At 51.9% G+C, this 20,907-nt stretch overlaps 1 protein-coding gene and 2 non-coding genes across 4 annotated transcripts in view; 1 reads left to right on the top strand and 2 right to left on the bottom strand.

The window, feature by feature from the left end:
* Rab11fip4 (RAB11 family interacting protein 4) overlaps positions 1-20,907 on the top strand; it is a 77,194-nt gene that overhangs the window by 4,112 nt on the left and 52,175 nt on the right. The window lies entirely within an intron of this gene.
* LOC131918086 (U6 spliceosomal RNA) lies at positions 12,222-12,328 on the bottom strand. The gene has a single exon (XR_009380835.1). It is a non-coding gene; the product is annotated as a U6 spliceosomal RNA (small nuclear RNA).
* On the bottom strand, positions 16,577-16,683 carry LOC131918079 (U6 spliceosomal RNA). Its single transcript, XR_009380828.1, has one exon. It is a non-coding gene; the product is annotated as a U6 spliceosomal RNA (small nuclear RNA).

Genomic DNA, 20,907 nt, shown 5'->3' on the forward strand with positions numbered 1-20,907 from the left:
AAATTTTAGGTAACAGTTTGCGGGTGGCAGAGACTAAAGCCACAGCCTGTGGGGGGCCAGGGTAGGGGTCAGGTGTCCAGACTGTGCTCAACATGAGACCCCTTCGAGGTGGGCCAGGATAACTGGGGCTCCTGTGCAAGGCCAGTGCCGAGGGTTCCAGATCTGTCTTACTGGGCCCAGTGCATGGGAGTGGATGCATTTGGGGCCAGTGGAACCAGATCTGGGAGCGAGAACCCCCAACATGGCAGACACTAAGTGACCCAGGAGTCTTTTGGGGTCCGGCCTTTGTGGAGGGTGCAGGAGTGAGTAGACTGTACCATCATTTAAAATGGGGTCCATACCCCACTTTGGCCACTGGCCAGCCATGCAGCCTCAGCAAGTTCTCCTCAACATATCAGAGCAGCGGCTTCCTTGGCTGTGAAGCAAGACTTGCTCAACCAGTCTAGGTCTGACTTAACCCCTGCCCCCAACCCCCAAGCCTCTTCTTCATCCCTTTTACCCCTGAGTTCCAATGTTTCAAAAGTGTGTCAAAACGGAGCATGTGCTGAGACATTGGGAAACAGAGCACTGAAGCCAGGGGTACCCAGGCACAGGGGCATGCTCCCGTGGCTCCAGCTGCTTTTGTGAAACCCATGCTGTCACAACCACGGCCAGAAAAGATGGTACATTTAATAAAGAGAAATAGGGTTGGAGGTCCTGACCCCCCAAGAAGGAATGTTTTTGTAAAGCGATGTATTTGTTGTTGTTGTTTTCCAAAATCCAGAGGTTCCAGGGAGGCAGAAAGATGGGGGTCAGACATCACAGCCACCCCCACTCTTTCCCGTGGGATTGTATAATGTGAGTGTGTTTGTGGCTCTTCTGGGGAATCCTCTTTCTGTCCTCCACAGAGCTCTGGGCTCAGTGGCTCAGCTGGCCAGAGCACCCAGTTGAGGTGGTGGACATGGTAGGTGACCTGGTTTGTTCTGCTGAACCAGACAGAATGGTAGACCTGGGGCAGCTCCTTCCTGTGGGCTCCTAAGTGTCACCAAACCAGCCAGATGGGTCAAAACCAGAGCTCTTCAGAGGCAGGATCTTCAAAGGGGCCAGCTAGAGGCAAACTCTAATGCTCTGGGCGGGGTATCCAGCACCTTGCTGTACTCCAGCTGTCCCCTAGGGGTCAGCCTGAGGCTAAGACCAAGAAGCTAGTGGATTCTGGTTCCCCTGGATTTCCAGTGTGTCCCTGGGGAATACAGATCTGAGCAGTGGTGCTTGGGGAGGTAGAGGATGGTACATGGCTGGGTGTCAGGACTGCAGCTGAGCACCTTTAGTAGAGGGAGATGAACCCTTTAGGGTGTGGATGTCACTTCCAGCATCGTGGCTTGGAGTCACCTTGAGTCAGTAAAATGCTTTCCTGTTGGCTGTGCGGTAGGCCTCTGCCACACCCTTCTTCCAGGTCCCATGGAGCCCCTGATGCCGGGCACCACCCTGGGTCTTTGAGCTGGGCAAGTGCATTCTGGATGTTTCTCTAAGCATGCCTGTGCAGCAGTGGAGTCTGACTGCAGAAGACTGTCCTCAGAGCCTGTCCCACCTGTCAGGGAAAGCGTCACCTAGGGCCGCCTAACATGCTGTTGCACGTGCTTCTCAATCAGGAAATGCTGGTCTGGCGGGAGGATGCCCAGAGGTGTCCGAGGATGGTGTCTCCAGGACAAGTCCCTCCCGAGCCCAGTCTGCTCCAACGGTCTGCCTTTTGTGGAGCCCCCATTCCATATGATGAGGGGAGCTGGGGGGACATGGGCCCACAGGTATCAAAGTAAGAGGATGCTGGCCAGGGGCTGCCATCGCCCCTTGGCAGACAGTGAAGCGAAACCTAGCTCAGCGCTGAGATGCTGAGTGTTTGGTCATCCGCCCACAGAGGCAGAGTAATAGGGAACCCATCAACCAGAAGGGTGTCTGGCCACCTGCTCCTCCTGTGCCAATGGCAGGAACTGGTGTTACGGTTCACCTGAGCCCAGGCCAGCAAGTCACCCCTGGTGCCCTCATGGGCTCCAGCCTCCAGTGCCCTGCTTCCCACAGCCCTCTCCTATCACAGCCACCGCCAGCCACCGCCTGCTAGTTCCCTGCTAGTTCCCTGCTCTTCTCTCTCCAGAACCCCAGGCCACAGCTGCCGCATGTGGCCCCCCTCACATGGGATGAAATGTAGCCTCGGGTCCCACCTGCTTCTCACTGTAGTGTGTCTCACACCCCAAAACGGGTGGTGCCAACCCTCTCCTCTTTAATTTTGTTGTGTGAACGTGTGTGTGTGTGTGTGTGTGTGTGTGTGTGTGTGTGTGTGTGTGTGTGCTTGGTGGAGGCCAGAGGAGGCCAGTGTTCGCTTTGATCAGTGATATCCCTTTGAGGCGGGGTCACTCCCTGAACCTGGAGCTGGAGTTTCCTGTCTCTGTTTCCCCCAGTGCTGGGGTCACGGGTGTGGCTGGGATTATGCTCAGTTTGTTACATGGGTGCTGGGGTCACGGGTGTGGCTGGGATTATGTCCCATTTGTTACATGAATGTTATGGTCACAGGTGTGGTTGGGATTATGTCCGGTTTGTTACATGGATGCTGTGGTCACAGATGTGGTTGGGATTATATCCGGTTTGTTATATGGATGCTGGGGTCACAGGTTAGATTTATGCCCCATTTGTTACATGGATGGTCACAGGTATGGTTGGGATTATGCCCGGTTTGTTAAATGGATGCTGGGGTGACAGGTGTGGCTGGGATTATGCCCAGTTTGTTACATGGGTGCTGGGGTCACCGGTGTGGCTGGGATTATGCCCGGTTTGTTACATGGGTGTTATGGTCACAGATGTGGTTGGATTATGCCCGGTTTGTTACATGGATGTTGGGGTCACGGGTGTGGCTGGGATTATGCCCAGTTTGTCACATGGGTGCTGGGGTCTGAGAGCTGAACTTCAAACCTCATGCTCGTATAGTAAGCACCCCTGACCACTGACCCATCTCTCCAGCCTCCATCTCCTTACTTCCTGGGGAGGCTGTGTTCTGTCTCACCTCCAGACCTTTGTGAGGTTTGCCTTTCTTCTGGGCCATCTGTTCTGCCCACTGCCACAAGCTGCCTGGTATTTGTGTTTTAAAACTTCCTCAGCATCCCTTTCTCCAGGTGCCCTCTGCTCCAGCCGGAGGAGGATCTGCACTGGGCTTCCTGGGGGCCTGGGCCGGTGGCAGTCACCGCCTCATTCTTACTCTTCAAGTGGTTCCATGTGCACTGTGGGTGACAGTGATGCCAGAGGAGCAGGGCCTGTCAAGTACCTCTCCTTCACAGCAGGGCGAGACCTGTATCCTCCAGTGTTTCTCTAAGCATCTAGAAGATTAGATAACTAGAAACGGAATCATTATAGCAAAGAATGTACAGATGTTTTTGCTATTGTTTCTTTGAGACAAGGTCTCACTCTGTGGCTTTAGCTATTTTCAAACTCAGTATGAAGCCCAGGCTGGCCTGGCATTCACTGCGTGGCCCAGTCTGGCCTTGAAATAACAGTGATTCTTCTGCCTCAACCTCCCAGTCCTGGGATTATAGACTGGAGCCACCAATCCAACTTAAAATAGATGTTTAAGGCTGGAGAGGTGGCTCAGTGGTTAAGAGCACTGGCTGCTTTTCCAGAGGACCCGAATTTGGTTCCCAGCCTCACATGACAGCTCACAACCATCTCTAACTCCAGTCCCAGGTGATCCAGTGCCCTCTTCTGACCTCTGTGGCCACTGCATACATGTGGTGCATATGCATACATACAAGCAAAACACATAAATAAAAAGAAATAAATCTTTTTAAAAATGGATTTTTAATAGTTATGTAATTTTTTTTCTTTTAATGAGTGCAGCCAAGAAGACTGTATCGATTGTATTTTACCAATTGTATGATACAAAGACGGTGTTATATCCAAGTGCTGTTTGCTCAATACCATCTAACTTGCTGTCACCACGCCGCTGCAGTCTCCCTCTCCTGTCTCCTCTCAATAGAACCACCAAGGACAACTCATTATTGCTTAGTATTCCCTGTGGTTGACACACCCATTTTAAGATAATTTTGAGGATTAACAGAAGCAATGTAATAATCATACTTATACCCAAGTCTCTCTCCCCACAGTCCTCAAATGTTCTACAAAGCTGCGAGGTCCTGGTGTGAAAATAGACAGACAGAGCAGTAGAACAAGGAGCCCAGGACAGGTCCACACATGGGCAGCCGACCTCGTTCCTGACAAGGGTGGAAGGAGAATAGTCACTTCAGTTTATGATGCAGAGCAAACTGGATAGCACATACAGAAAAGGGAAGAGTAGAAGGTGCATTAAAGACTTGACTGTATAAAGTTTTATTCGACTACAACCATGTCCACTTGCTTCTATTTGATTAATGTCTGTGTCTTTATTCATTTATTTACTTGTTTGTTTGTTTGTTTAGACACAGAGTCTCTATGTAGCATTGGCTAGCCTGGCTATGTAGACCAGGTTGACCAGAGATCAGCCTGCTCTACCTCCAGAGTTCTGAAACTAAAGGTGTGCACGACCACACCCAGCCCTAAGCCTGTTTTTAAACCACGATGGCAGATTTGAGTTAGAAACAACCCTTGGTATCGCAGAGGATTGATTCCAGGACCAGTAAGGGCACCTAAACCTGTGAGTGCTCAAGCACGGTGTCTAAAGTGGCATTTGTATACAGCCCATGCACATCCCCTGATGTTCCTGTTGTCACCCCCAGGTTCCTTGGAATAACCAAAGCAATTCAGATGCTATGCAAATACCCACTACAGCTCACACTTTAGGAGTGAGGACACGGAAACAAGCCCGGGTGTGTCCAGTACGGCCGCCTTCTCATTGGTCTGATTGCTGGTGTGGCTTGCTGCTGGGAACCATCTTGAACCTAGGGCCTAGAATATGCTAAGCACACGCTCTCCCTCTGAGCCACACCTCCGGCATTTGTTTCCTAACCATGCAATGCAAGGTGCTGACTGTACGGCTGCAGATGCTGACATACGCACTGATGCTTTTTAAGGAAAGAGTCCCATAAGTACAAACTGTTCGTACAAAGGATACAAGTATCAAGTAACCTGATATACCCACCAAATTCCTCTCTGAGAAGCTCATCAAGATTTCGTTAGATCCTTTTCAAAAATATTTTATTTTTATTCTGTTTATGTGTATATATGTGTGGTTTTGTGCACGTGCCCATAGAGGCCAGAAGAGGGCATTTGATGCACTAGGGCTAGAGTTACAGGCAGTTATGAGCTGCCCAACATGGAGGCTGGGAACCAAACTCTAGTTCTCTAAAAGGGCAGGAGGAGACCTTAACCACTGAGCCATCTCTCCAGCCCCCTGGTTTTACTGTTTTTACATTTATTTATTTGTGCGCGCGTGTGTGTGTGTGTGTGTGTGTGTGTGTGTGTGTGTGTGTGTGTCCACACAGGTACACCTATGCCACAGTGGACATGTGGAAGTCTGGGGACAGAGTCAGTTCTGGCCCTCCACCATGTAGGTCCTGGGACTCTAACTCAGGTTGTTGGGCTTGGTGGTGGGTGCCTTTACCTACTGAGCCAGCACCCCAGCTCCTGAGCTCCCTCCGCCTCCTGAGCTCCCCAGCACCCCACCTCCTGAGCTCCCCAGCACCCCACCTCCTGAGCTCCCCAGCACCCCAGCTCCTGAGCTCCCCAGCACCCCGCCTCCTGAGCTCCCCAGCACTCCGCCTCCTGAGATCCCCGGCACCCCGCCTCCTGAGATCCCCAGCACCCCGCCTCCTGAGATCCCCAGCACCCCAGCTCCTGAGATCCCCAGCACCCCAGCTCCTGAGATCCCCAGCACTCCAGCTCCTGAGATCCCCAGCACTCCAGCTCCTGAGCTCCCCAGCATCCCAGCTCCTGAGCTCCCCCCACCTCCTGAGCTCCCCAGCACCCCAGCTCCTGAGCTCCCCAGCACCCCGCCTCCTGAGATCCCCAGCACCCCGCCTCCTGAGATCCCCGGCACCCCGCCTCCTGAGATCCCCGGCACCCCGCCTCCTGAGATCCCCAGCACCCCAGCTCCTGAGATCCCCAGCACCCCAGCTCCTGAGATCCCCAGCACCCCAGCTCCCCACCGGTTGACACTGGTGTTGATGGTTTCTCCAAGTCAGAATTGAGAGGCTGAAGTTAGAACCCCTCTTTTGGATTGTAATAATGTTGGACGTCGGCAGGTCATGGTGGCACATGCCTTTAATCCCAGTATCTGGAGGTGGAAGCAGGTGAATCTCTGTGAGTTCCAGGCCAGCCTAGTCTACATACCAAGCTCCAGGCCAGCCAAGGCTGCATAGTGAGACTCTGTCTCAAAAAAAAAAAAAAAAAAAAAAAAAAAAAAAAAAAAAGGGACTTCTTCTTGGTGTGAATTTTTGGCAGTTAAGAGGTTTTTTTCCTTACTGCTCTTCATAGGACCCAAGTTTAGTTCCCAGCACCTATATGGCCTTCACAGCTGTCTGTAACTCCAGATCTGACACATCCTCTGCCAGTACCAGGCGCATATACAGTGCGCATGCATACACACACAGACAAACATGTCTACATACAAAAGAAATATAAGTAAATCCTTCTCCCTTGGGCTGCTGAGGTAGCTCAGTGGATAGCGTCTGCTGCCAAGACTACCTGAGTCCCACCACCAGGACCCACAAGGTAGAAGAAGAGGGACACCCTATGGGTCGTCCTGAGGCCCTTGCAGGGTTGTGCTTACACAGCCTCCCTCCCCTAATGTGCACGGTAGCAAAGCAGATGGGGCTGGGGGGTGGGGGACTCAGATCCCAAATGTCTTCCACTCCTGTTCAGAGGAGACTTTGCCAAAGCCCATCTTGTCAGGACAAGCCTTTCTGCCCTGTACCCAGCCTGGGAACGCCTCAGATCCCTCAGCATAGACCCTGAACATCCCAGACCATATCCCTTCATCCATCCACCCGGAAACATATTCTTAAGGCCACTTAGGACAGACTGCACTTTTAAGTTCTAAGAATACTTTTTTCAGAAAGACAGTACTGCCGCTCTGCAGAGCTTGGAGATTCGGAGGTGGCATCCCATGTGTGTGGTGTGGCGTGAGAGGAGAGTTCATAGCTCAGAAGGCTCTGTCCTTGATCGTTTCCACTTGGGTGTGTTCCCTGTCTTCTTTTCTTTGTTCCCACAAATGTTCCCTCCAAAAACAAAACACCCTGCTTTATCTAAGGCTCAGAGCTTCTAGAAGAATATCTTTAGGAAGTGGTCGAACTCTGAGCCTGACGGCTGGGCCGAGCAGTACAGGTGTAGAGGCCCTTTTCATTCACTCAGCCCAGCCCTCTGCGCTGCCCCCAGCCATCCAGCCCCTCACCTCCTGCTCTAACCATCCCCTGGGAAGTCTGAGCTGAGCTGGCCTGAGGTACCTCTCCCCCAGGACAGCCCCACCCTGATGCTCGGGTGCATTTTTATGACTTAGATTATGGCAGGGCTCCATGACACTGTAGAGAGTGGGCACATAGGTTCCATCTTTTCTGAGCTGGGTAGAGAGAAATGTTTTGGTTTTGTTAACCATTTACGTGTCCGCCATATTGTTTCCCTTTAGCATGTGTTCTTCCACAGACCATGCATACTCTGACCCCCTTTTTCCTGTGAACCTGCACTCTCTCTCTGTCCTACTTCCCCTCATCAGTGAGCTCTGACACATGTGGGAAAGCATGTCACACATGCATGCACACATGCAAGAGGTTAGCTCTCAGAAACACCACACCACACCTGAACCATTGTTCTCAGGCCTGGCTGCACACTGGAATCAGGAAGGAGCTGTCAAGAAAACACAGGTAACTGAGTCCTTCCTCATAGAGATTCTCATTTACTTAGTTATCCTCCCTCTCTCTCTCTCTCTCTCTCTCTCTCTCTCTCTCTCTCTCTCTCTCAACTCCCAAGGTAATTCTAACACAAATTCACTGTCTAAGCCAGTGACCTCAAGCCTCGGGGCATGTTAGAATGACCTGGGAGCTTGTGAGAGTCCCCATACTCAGGCTGCGCCTCTGACCCAGGAGGCGACCTCTGTGTTTTGAAGTCCCCAGGGCAATTCCATGAAGCCACAGTGCAGTGGACTCTGCCCTCTGGCCAGTGCCTGTCAGTGCTTTCTCTGAGGGTGGAAGAGGAGGCTGGGCTAAGAGTCTTGTCCCTTGCAAATGGCCACGGCCTGCTCCAGCTGTGTGCTCACAAGTTCCTTCCATTTTTATAGTCCTGTGGTTTGGTAGATATCCTCTGGCCATAGTTTGGGATTGTACCCTGGCCCAAAGCATTCACAGTCCTATAGAACCAGTTGGATGGATTCTCAGCTCAGGAAGGAAGCATTCCTGGTGTGCAGTGAGCCATGCCTTGGCTTTCCAGACAGAGGACTTCAGGAGTCACTGGGATGCTGCGCTCTGACTTTAATTCAAAAAAATTTTCAACTTTTCGAAGAATGATAAGAGCAAAAGAAATACATTTATTTGAACTCTGCAGTTAGCACGTGCGTGCGTGCGTGCGTGCGTGCGTGCGTGTGCGTGTGCGTGTGCGTGTGCGTGTGCGTGTGTGTGTGTGTGTGTGTGTGTGTGTGTGTGTGTTTATTGCTGGGAAATTTGTTTGCCTGTTTTGGTGGGCCACATAAAAGTTGCAAACATAATGACATTTGATTCTAAAATTTGTTATTTGTTTGAGACTGAGTCTCATATAGCCCAGGCTAGCCTCAAATTTGCTATGTAGAGGAGGGTGACCTTGAAATATTGATCCTTCTGCCTCCTCCTCCTGAGTGCTATGTACCACCTCACCTGGCCAATCCTTAAATTCTTGATGGTCCTCAAGTCCATATAACCATAGCAATTTTGTGGCTTATCTGAGGTATCATAGGACAAAATGCAAGTGCCCGCCACCGCAGCATGGCGGATGGTGCCTTTGCAGACATGGCCCGAGGGAGGTCTCGTCAGTGTACCCCAGCCCTGCACCCCGGGAATGGACCTCTTAGCTTCCCCATCTAACTGCTCAGATCAAAGGTCAGTTGTCATTAATCAACCCATCCTTGCTTTCCCCTCCTCTTCCTCTCTCTTCTGGAGTACTGCAAAGGCCATGGATTTGTTCTAGAATATGTCTCCAGCCACCTGTGCCCTTCTCCCGACCTTTTCACAGCCTGTACCTGCCCTCCAACCCACATCTTCTCTCTCCCTCTCTCTCTCTCTCTCTCTCTCTCTCTCTCTCTCTCTCTCTCTCTCTCTCTCGTTTTCGAGACAGGGTTTCTCTGTGTAGTTTTGGTGCCTGTCCTGGATCTCGCTCTGTAGACCAGGCTGGCCTCGAACTCACAGAGACCCGCCTGCCTCTGCCTCCCAAGTGCTGGGATTAAAGGCGTGCACTGCCACCCGGCCCAGCCCACATCTTAAACTCTCTTACCTTTCTGTGACAAATCTTCTATGCAACTGCCAGAATTTTCTTCTAAGCCCTTAAGTCGGGACCTGGAACTTGTCGACGGGGACAGAAGCAGGAGGCCAGCTCCACTCTGCCCGTAGCAGCCTGAGGAGTTCCCTAATCTGTTAAGGGCCTCGGTTCAGGCCAAACTGGGATTTGTGGCTTTGACACAGAAACGAATTTCAGGGTAAGCCCTATGAAGCAGAGTTGATCTTTTTATTATACAACATTTTTAATACAGATTTTAACCATGAGGGTTATGAGGGGGGTTGGTTAGAAATAAGGATGGATGCACGGGTGTAGGGTTCTCTGAGAGAGAGAGACTCTTACTTCATAGTCTTTATATAGTCATGGGGTGTGAGACTATTATCTCAACCTTCAAAACGTTGCTAAGAAACCCAAATGAGATCACAGGATGGCTCCTGATGGACTCCCAATGGGATTATAGTCAACGAGGTCACAGAGATACAAGGAGGTAGCAAAGTTAACAGCCTTGAGATCCCCGGAAAACATCTGGGGGAAGGAGGGAGATCCTGCTCATGCTCATTTAGGCCTTGATGTTAATCCAAGAGTCACTGATATTAGCATCAAAGGTCCATATAGGAAAGGGACAGTGACACTGTGCCAGCAACCCCACAGCAAATGTTAATTGTGAGGGGATTCTCGCCTCTCGATAGAGAGGCTTGAGCTAGGCTCCAGAGTGAGGGGCTCCTTCTCTTTGCCATGTCCTCAGGATTTTCCTTGTCTTTTCATCAGAACTCTCTTGCTTAAGACCTTCTTCCCATGAGTCCGAGGCCAGGTTCCCTACAGACACTGACCCTTCCCCTGCCTGGGAAATCAGAAGGGAAAGCCGTGCTGGAAAGGCTCGACGCAGTCGTACAGGGGCACAGCAGAGAACAAGCGCCCCTCCGAGGATGCCACCCTGAGATGCAGGTTTACCTGGAGGAGGAAGCCGGCCAGAGCAAGGGGTGTGATAGTCTTGGTCCGAGTGACTCAGTTGGTCATCATCTCAGCTCTGGTACTGAGAGGTGGCTTCAGAGATCACCCTGCTGTTGCTCCAGGGAGCAGCTGGGCTCCCAGGAGATGACTGTTCCCACTTAGGAGGGGAAGAGCAGCTTTAGTTTCCATTGTGCTTGGAGGGCGGGGCAGGCTCATCACGGATGATCAGTCTGCTAGGCTTTTTCCAGAATCCAGATTTAGGGCAATGACTGGAGACTTCTAGTCGCTAGCTACTCTAGGGGTCTGGAAGAGGACGTGCAAACAGCAAAACTTCCCTGTTATTCTTATCTGGGAGCCTTGAGTCTCAAAGAGGGGCAAGATAAGTTAGGTCAGGGCTTACTTAAGCTGACATCCTTGTGTCACTAGTGTTTAGACAGACAGACACTCTTGAGTCATTAACATGCTGATGGGTAGCAGAGGTCTGACCCAAAGTTTTTAAGACCAAGGAGACAGACACAAAATAAAGCAGAGAGGCCAAACATTATCTTGCTGTTAATCTCATCTGGCCCCTACAGGCCCAAGTGAAGAGTGATGCTCTTTGACAACACAGCCTCCACGTCCCTGTTACAATCTCCCTTGGATAAAATCCTCACCCCTACCTTCTCACCACATCCTATGAGGTTTCACTTCTGCCTGAACCGTGGACCTGGTCCCTGCCACCTCTCCCGGTTTTCACTGTCCCAGCCATTCTGGCCTTTTGGTCTTCCTCGGGGTCCTGCTTTGCCTTCTGTTGCTGTGATAAAGACCATGACCAAAAGCAACTCAGGGAGAAAAGGGTCTGTTTCATCTTACAACTCACAGGTCACACACTCCATCACTGAGAGAAGTCGGGGCAGGAACTCCAGGCAGGGACTGGGCAGAAGCCATGGAGGAATGCTGCTTACCAACCTGCACATTCAGGTGACTCTCCTACCCAGAACTCTGTCCCTCTACCCTTTATAATCAGGGGCCAACACCAGTGCTATCTCCACAGAGAAGCCTTCCCTGCCTGTCCACACTCCAGTCACATCCATCACATTGTGTGCTCATTTCTCCAGTCTCTCTCGTCCACATCCAGGACCTCCCCTGGTTCCCTGAGTGTGTGCCTCCAACACCAGCACCCTGCCTCATGCACAGCGGGACATACTGGTGGGTTGGACGAAACCCAGATGGGAAGGTCACCCCTGTGCCAGAGGTCCAACTAGAAACCCAGGAGCACCTAAGAGACAAGCTCAGAGATCTCAAAATTCACACCACGCACGCGCGTAAGTGCTTGGGGAAGAAGTCATAAAGAGAGCTAGGGAAAGGCCCAGCGCCCCTGACAGCTACTCCCCAGGCTCAGACTTTGTCCTGCGCATGGATCCTCTCCTTTCTTGGTATCTCTAGTGACAGTGGCCGCACTGACTGAGCCTTACCTGTGCCTCTGTGACTTGGAGGCCCTCTCCCTGGCCTCACCCTTAAATGCCATAGACACTGCTGGAGGAATTCCTCCCCACTGCTCTCTCCCTCCATCTGCCAGCATGTCATTTCCAGCCTGGCTGTCACTCACACAGTGAGGCCCTCCGGATTCCTGTCCCCACATCTCGCTGCTGTGACAGAGAGCCCAGACTCTGCCAGGAATGGTGCTCAGCTTCTGGCTTCTGGGTCTGATCTGCTTTCTCTCTGTACCTCTCAGCAGACTCCTGGGCATAAGCCAGGCTCTGTCACTGCTGGGGATTAGAAGGCGGTGCCTACCAGCCAGTTGACAACCATTGGTTTGGGGAAGTAGACAGATGTAGGCCTGTTTGACAGGCCTTGGCAGCTGAGTTCATTCATGTTTGTTTGTTTTATATATGGAATCCTTCACAAGTCTGCATGTCATCCTTGCACAGGGGCTATGCTAATCTTCTCTGTATTTTTCCAGCTTTAGTCTATGTGCTGCTGAAGTGAGCATTTGTATTTGTTTATTTGCGATGGAGGTCTCCATGTTGTCCAGTCTGACTTCAGACTTCTGCCTTGGGCAATCCTCCTGCCTCAGCTTCCAAAGTAGCTGAGACTATAGGTATATTCCACCGTGCTGGGTTCCGAATTGTGATTTTTTTTCTTTTTGGTTTTTCGATACAGGGTTTCTCGGTAGCTTTGGAGCCTGTCCTGGACCAGCTCTGTAGACCAGGCTGGCCTCGAACTCACAGAGATCTGCCTGCCTCAGCCTCCCGAGTGCTGGGATTACAGGTGTGTGCCACCACCACCTGGCTGTGATATTTTTTAATAAAAATTATTTTTTAAAAAAGATTATTTATTCATTTATTTAGTTAGTTATTTTGGTTTTTGAGACAGGAGCTCTCTATTATGTAGCTCTGGCTGTCCTGGAATTCACTACGTAAGTCAGACTAGCCTTAAACTCACAGAGATTCTCTCTAAGTTCCTCTGGAGTGCTGGGATTAAAGACAAGCATCACTATGTCCAGCCAATTTATTTATTTTTATTTTATGTGTATGAGTATTTTGCCTGCATTTATGTGTACCATGTGTGCAGTGCCCACAGAGGCCAGAAAAGGACATTGGCGCCCCTGGAACTGTAATCTCAGACAATTGTAAACTGCCATGTGGGTGCTGGGAATTGAACCCAGGTCCTCTGGAAGAGCAGCCAGTGCTCTTAACCACTGAGCCACCTCTCCACCCATCCTCCCACCCCAAATTGTGAAACTAAACTTGAGAGCAAGGCTTTGGGCCTGAGGATCCTGGGTTTACCTCTTGATCCCGTCCAATACTAGTTGGGCTGAAAGCAAAACCCCTACCCTCCATCGGCATCACTATTTCCCTTTGCCAACTGGGAGTGGTCGGTCACTGGTATGTTTCTCCAGGAATACCTGCAAAGCGCGGGGCCTAGAAAATGCTGGAATTTCAGACTATAAATCAGATTTTATTTGGCTGTTATCTTCTCCCCCAGGGGTGCTGACCTCCTCTGGTGGCCAGGCCTGTATCCCTGACCTCCACTCACCCTTGTCCCCCTCCCTCGGCCTTAGGCCTTCCTGCAGGGTGGGGACCATCTGATTGATCCCAGGGGAGAACTATTTCGAGTTCCCGAGAGGTAAAAGCTGAGCTCATCTTGGCCCCTGCTGCATTCTTCTTGACCAGGAAAACCAAAGTGCCTTAAATTGCTGTGATACAGCATAAGCCTGGCTCTGTGTGGGAGCAGCTAGGGACTGACCCCGGGACCTCTGGTATGGTAGTGCAGGTACCAGCCAGGTTAGCCCTTCTTCCCACTGGGCCGGGGAGGACTGGTCTCTGTAGAGGAGAAAGCACCTCACCCTCTGTCTAGAGCCACAAATGAAACTGGCAAATGAAGTCTCAGTATCTCTCAATCTCCCTCCCCCCTTCTCTCCTCCTCTCCCCTCCCCACCCCTCTCTTCCCCTCTCCTCTCTCTCTCTCTCCTCTCTGCCCTCCCTCTGGTCCCTCTGAACCTGTCTGTCTCAGTCTCTGCCCTGTCCTGTCCTCTCCCTGCCCCTCCTCACACACACACTATGTAGCCCTCAGCCTGGAACTTGCTTCGTAGCCAAGGCTGGAGATCCACATCCTTGCTATTCTCCTCCTGGCACAAATTTACAAATTCACGTCATCACTTCCCTCCTCCTCTTTTTTGAGTTATTTTTTTACTTTTTATTTTTCTCTCTTCTTTTGAGATGAAGTCTTACTGTAGCCTAAGCCAGGCTTGAGCTCATAGCAACCCTCCTGCCTCAGCCTCCTAGGGGCTGGGATGACAGGCATGACCCGCCATGCCTGGTTCAAGTCTTCTTTATGAAGGGTGATGACGTCTGACCTGCTTCTCCATGCATGGTGTCTGCTATTTCTCTGCTGTCTTTAACTCAGAAGAATCCTGTATCAGCCAGGCATGGTGGTGCACACCTTTAGTCCCAGCACTCAAGAGGCAGAGGCAGGAGGTTGTCTGAGTTCGAAGCCAGCGTGGTCTACATAGACAGTTCCAAGACAGCCAAGGCTATACAGGGAAACCCTGTCTCAGAAAAACAAAACAAACAAACAAAAAACACAAAACAATCCTGGGTCAAAGTAGCATATTTGGGGGTGTGTTTTGATCCCATCATGTCCCTGCCTCAGTCCCTCTCTGAGGCCCTCCATACACACAGACGCCTCCATGTCTACTGAACTAAGTCCCGTGGCCCAAAGTGGAGGAAGCTGAGTGTCTGGCCTGCCCTGAGGGCGTGGCTTCCAGTGTCTGCCTTGCTCACCCCAGTTCTGCCTTCCTCCAGCACTGCACTGGAGTCACAGGCTTCCTGCCAGAGTGCTCTCCCGAGGACTAGTTTGTTTTTTGGTTTACTTTTTTTTTTTTTTTGGTTTTTCGAGACAGGGTTTCTCTGTGTAGCTTTGCGTCTTTCCTGGAACTCACTTGGTAGCCCAGGCTAGCCTCGAACTCACAGAGATCCGCCTGGCTCTGCCTCCCAAGTGCTGGGATTAAAGGCGTGCGCCACCACCGCCCGGCTCTTTTTTTTTTTTTTTTTTCAAGACAGGGTTTCTCTGTGTCTTTTTGGTTCCTGTCTTGGAACTCACTCTGTAGACCAGGCTGGCCTTGAACTCACAGAGATCCACCTGCCTCTGCCTCCCAAGTGCTGGGATTAAAGGTGTGAGCCACCTCCACCTGGCTTACTTACTTTTATTTTATATGTATGGGTATTTCATTTGCATGTATGTCCCTGTACCTCGTGAGTGCAGTGCCCAAGGAGGGCAGAAGAAGACATCAGATCTCCTGGAACTGGAGTTAGGAATGGTTGTGAGCCACCACAAGTGTGGGTGCTGGAAACTGAACCCTGGTCCTCTACAAGAGCAACAAATGCTCTTAACCGCTGCACCATCTCTCCAGCTCCCAGAAGGAGGCTTTTAATCTAAAGTGCTATGAAGATGGGTGGCAGGTGAGGGGCATGTGGTCAGTGTGGACTGGTGGCAGGTGAGGGGCATGTGGTCAGTGTGGACTGGTGGCAGGTGAGGGGCATGTCGTCAGCATGGACTGGTGGCAGGTGAGGGGCTTGTTGTCAGCGTGGACTGGTGGCAGGTGAGGGGCCTGTCGTCAGCGTGGACTGGTGGCAGGTGAGGGGCATGTCATCAGTGTAGACTGGTGGCAGGTGAGGGGCCTGTCGTCAGCGTGGACTGGTGGCAGGTGAGGGGCATGTCATCAGTGTGGACTGGTGGCAGGTGAGGGGCTTGTTGTCAGTGTGGACTGGTGGCAGGTGAGGGGCCTGTCATCAGCGTGGACTGGTGGCAGGTGAATGCCCTTCCCACCTGCAGGGCCTCTGCCCTGACTGTAGGCAGGAGCTCAGCTCCAGGTGACATAGGACACCTTGGGGACAAAGTAGAGCCTCTTCCTTTAGGGCTCCCGTCTCTTTCTTGATATCCTGCTCCGGGCTTGGTAGTCTGGGCTCTCTGGGCTCCATCGGGTCATCAGCACTGTGTGCGAAGCGCCCTGCTGGCGGGGGGAATGGTAACTGCCTGAGAGCTGACACCAGAACCCTTCATCCAGTCTATGTCTGTGCTCTCTGCTCTGTACAGTCTGCTTGCACCTGACCTTTCCTGATGAAATCCTCGTCGAGGGTGAGAATCACTGCGGCTAACACGAGCTCTCCCTGTGAGGCCTGCGAGTTCACATGCTGTCTGCCATGTGACTGCTGCCCTCCTTTCCCTCTGTGGGTTATTTTTATCTTGTTGGTCCCACTCTGAATGTGTCTTTTATCGTAAATAATTTTACAGATGTCAAGGGAAAAAAATCCACAATGAATTCTAATTAAGGAAGAGGAGAGTGTGTTGGAAAAGGAGTAGGGAAGTCTTCAGCAAGGAAGAGGCTGTTGCCATAGGGATGAGACTGGACCTGAACAGCATCTGCCAGCATTACCAGGGGCAGCTGGTTTGGGGTTTGGGGTTTCCTTTTGTTTTTGAAGCTCGATCTCAAGTGGGCCAGGCTGGTCTGGAACTCACTGTGTAGACAAGGATGATCTTTTAAAACTTTTTTTTTGGTAAGGTACATACTTTTATTAAAAATATGGGACACTGGCCAGGCGGTGGTGGTGCACACCTTTAATCCCAGGACTCAGGTGGCAGAGGCAGGTGGATCTCTGTGAGTCTGAGGCCAGCCTGGAGTAAGTTCTAGGATGGCCAGGGCTGTTACACAGCGAAACCCTGTCTGAAGAGAAAAAAAATAAAAGGGGGACACTTAATGAATTTATGTGTCATCCTTGCGCAGGGACCATGCTAATCCGCTCTGTATTGTTCCAATTTTAGTTTGTGTGCTGTTGAAGCAAGCACCCAAGGATGGTCTTAAGCCGGCCCCCTCCCTCTCCCCTCCCCACTTCTGAGTACTAGGAATACAGGTATGTACCACCACACCAGATGCTAGGCAAGCACTCTACCAACTGAACTACATTCCCAGCCAGCTTTTATAGGGTGGAGGTGGCCTTAGGTAGTGTAGGCGGCAGGGTCACAGAACACTGTGTCCCTGAGGCTGGCTTCTTAGGACAGTGGGGGTGGGCTTGTCCTGTTCAAGAATAATTTGGAGGCAAGTGCTTTGTTCCAGGTAAAGAATGAGAGTTTGAAGTTTGGAAGTGTGGAGCCTACTGGCCCCTGAGACAAGCTTGCACCCTCTGCAGAGGCAGGGACCAGCCTCCCCGGAGCTCTGTCCTGCCCAGCTGTCCCATGTTCGTGAACTGAAAGAGTATTGCTAGAGAAAGGGCTGGCCCATCCCTAACCTACAAGAACAGGAGGACCCCTATTGTAGGGCCTCACCCTGCATCCGCCCCAGTTGCTGTGGCCTGGCTTTTTGCAGTCAGTGCTGTGGGCCCGTCTCCCGTGACTACTGCCTCCCATTTCCCCCATGGGAAGTTGACAGGGGTTACCTCATGGCCCCCCAGGAGACCCAGAGGGGTTGTTCAGGGCTGTACTTCTGGAAGAAGCAAGTCAGAGGCCTGATGTCTGTTTGCTGGCCTGGCCTCACTAGGGAACCACACACGTGGCGCTGTTGATTTCTCCTCCCTCTCCTTCCCTCCTTGCCGAGTCCCCGTTCCTCTCCATCCTGTCTTTCTGCTGTTTCCATCTGAGCACAGGGCACCTTCCCTTTGGAGCCAGGTCTCAGCAAGAGGTAGACACAGGGCAGGGTGGGCTGTTGGAATGTTGGCAGTGCCAGCCAGGTGCCCACACAGTCCATGGCTGACCTCTGACTGCCACCCATCCTTTCTGCTCAGACCCAGTTGTGCTCCAGCTGGGGCACTTGCTGAGCCCCTCCCCTGCCTCTTGCTGCCCACAGCTCTGTCCCCACCCCAGACTTTAACAGCCTCTCCACCCGGTTCTCGGTCCCCATTCCCCACAGCCCCACCCCAAAGGTACAGGTGAGGAGGCAGTAAAACCCCTCCCCAGCCTGGCCTGGTCTCTGACTCAGACACCACCCACTGCCAACCCCTCCAGCACCCCATGGACCCTTCAGATAGTCCCTAAAGCACACAGCTAAAAGGCACTATGTGACCACAGGATACTTCCGGGAACTTGGCTGTACAAGGCATTCTGGGAATCCTTCAGAGCCGGGCAATAGACTGGTTTCCTCAGCACAGAGGCCCTCAGCGCTGTGACAGACCAAGCCTCTCTGGACTGTCAAAAAGAACAGGGAGGGCATGCAGTGTTCACACTCACATTGACCAGGGAGGCCATTCTCCACTGGAACACACTTTGGGACGTGGCTAGGCCTTGCCGCTCCTCTTGTGACCTGTACCCATATGTGTGTCCTGGTAGCACCAATTCCTGCATTCTGACCTCCGGGCAGTTTATGCACATGCCCAGTCTACTGGACACTCCAGTAGGTCACACACTGGGCTCTCACCTGGGGAGCCTTAAAACCTCCAGATTTAACTGGTCTGCAGTTTCACCGGCCAGTGGGAGTTTGCCAAGCTGCCCTGGTGGTTTGAAGGTGCAGCCAGCTATATGGTTGGGTACACAGCGGGCAGGGTCAGGAGGATCCATTCGAATTTGAAATCTTAGAACAGGTAAGGCCGAAGGAAAACAGGGCACTGTCTCAAGGCCCCAGCACTGGCTGGTTGCGGGGCCCGAACCAGGATAATGCTACTCCAGTGCTAGCTGGTGGTATAACTCACGGCACACCATGGCCTGGAAAGTTCTCCTTCCGGAGCCTCAGCTTGTGTGTGTGTGTGTGTGTGTGTGTATCACATGGGGGGTGGGGCACTGTGCCATAGTGTATATGTGGAAGTCAGAGGACAACTTTGGGGAGCAGGTTCTCCCCTTCTGCCTTTCCATGAGTACTGGGGATCAAACTCGGGTCTCCAGGTTTACACGTCAAGCGCTTTTACCTGCTGAGCTATCTTGTTGGCCCCTTAGCCTTAGCTTTTGGACCCTCCCTCTCCCCAATAAAAAAGCCTTGGTTGAGCCTGATCATGATCAGCTCTGCACTTGGCCACTGCCAGCTCAGGATTCCAGTAAACTGTCCCCCGAAGTGTAAAGCTCAAGTCCTCAGGGCAGGGAACCCATCGGGGTTTCCTGTTACAAAACAAGCGCCCTTCTGAGGGAGACCCCGGAGTCTAGGCAGGGGCGGGGTAGCGCTTGGTTGGAGCTGTTGGGGGCTCTTGTGTCAGCGCTGATGCAGGAGGCCTGAGGTTCTCGGCTGGCTGGAGAGTAGCAGTCCCTGAAGCCCCTCCGTCCTGCAGAGCAAACTGCACTTGACCTTCTCCTGGTCCATCTGTCTCTCCTTGTTAGACTCCCAGCCGGACCGCCGTGCCGCAGCTGGTGGTGGCCTTCCACCGCGTGGGCTCACTCCTGACAGGGCGGCTGCTACGGCTGTTTTCTCTTTATTCCTCCCTCTGGGAGCGTGTAGTCAAAGGGCAGCATCAGCGCTGCTGCCTGTCACTGGGAGCAGAGACGATGGGTGCTGGTCTCAGCCAGGCCCTGGAAGGGAGTTCGTGGTTGGCACCATTTGGGGTAACTGAAAGGGTATAAGGCGCTGGTTTGGTCAGCGGAAGCGGAAGAGTCACGGGCCATGATTACCAGAGTTAGAATGGGCTTTATTAGAGAGAAGAGGAGATAGGACAGAGAGAGAGACAGAGACCGAGAGAGCACGTGAGGGCACACATTAGGCTGGGACACAGTCACCCGCTGATGATGTCATAAGGGGCCAGATGAGACCCCGAGCTGGGCATATACAGAATCCTTACAGTAACACTTTCATCTCTTAGATGGGGAAACTGAGGTTCTAGAGGACCTACAACTTCTCCAAGGTTGCTCCCTTGAACTCTGCTCTAGACCGGGGGTCTTCCCCAGCCCTGCGCCAGTTGTGGCAAGGGCTGCATGGAGAGCGGCACCCCACTGTCCTCACACCTTGGCTGACTGAGCACAGGTCTAGAATCACTGCTGTGGGCATGCTCCCACCCCGCCCCAGGTTCACAGTCTCCAGGCCCTCAGGCCTCCCAGCCCCGACCAGTCTGCTTTCGCTCTCAGTCACTTACCAGCACATCTGACAGTCCTGGGGCGGGGACAGTTAGACACCTGGTTCACAGTTCAGGTCTTTATCTGCTGCCTCTGGTTCTGTGACTTCTGTTTTCTCACCTGCAGAAGGAGGGTGGGACCACCTCACCTCCCTCCTGCTGTTAGGCGAAAGTGTTGTTGCAAAGGTTAGCTTTGTTAAAACGAATTTTAGCAGTCAGGATGTAGTCCGGTTGGTAGAGAGCTTACTTAGCGTTCACGAATCCCTGGGTTTGATTCCCAGCGTGACATAAACCAGGTCTGGTGCGTTCTCAGCACTAGAGAGTGAGAAGTGAAAGAATCAGAAGTTCAAGGCTACGTAGACATAAAAAACTCAAGGCTAACCTGTGCTACGTTAGATACCAATTTTAAATTTTTAATTTTAAGAAAGGATTTATTTTTATTTTATGTGTATGGGTGTTTTGCCTTCACATGTGTATGCATGTGCACCACATGTGTGCCTGGTGCTTGTGGAGGCCAGAAGAGGGGGTGCCAGGTTCCCCTTGGAACTGGAGTTAGTGCCATTTGTGAACTACCATATGAGTTCTGGGAACCAAACGTAGGACCACAGCAAGTGCTCTTAACCTGATGAGTCATCTCCTAAGCCCTAAAATGTTAACCTGTAAAAATAGTATTTATTTATTTATTATTTAGGAAAGAGTTTCTCTGTGTAGCCTTGACTGTCTTGGAACTAGCTCTGTAGACCAGGCTGTCCTCAAAATCAGAGATTCTCCTGTTTCTTTTGGTGTTTTATGACAGGCTTTCTCTCTGTAGCTCAGGCTAGCCTTGAACTGCCTCTGTCTCCTGAGCTGCTAGGATTATACCTGCCTGTTGAGCCCGTTGTGGGGGTTGAAAAGTTGCTGGGAGAGGTGAAGAGATTTTTCCCAAGGTTACCCAGGCACTGACTGGTGAGGTTGTTCAATTGTCTGCCCTGTGAGAGGCTGGCCAGCCGAAGCTCAGCTGGTGGCTTACACAGAGCGTGGCCTTGAAAGCCCCTCCACACTCCCATCTGCT

The sequence above is a fragment of the Peromyscus eremicus genome, chromosome 8a (assembly GCF_949786415.1).
Source record: "Peromyscus eremicus chromosome 8a, PerEre_H2_v1, whole genome shotgun sequence".
Lineage (NCBI taxonomy): Eukaryota > Metazoa > Chordata > Mammalia > Rodentia > Cricetidae > Peromyscus > Peromyscus eremicus.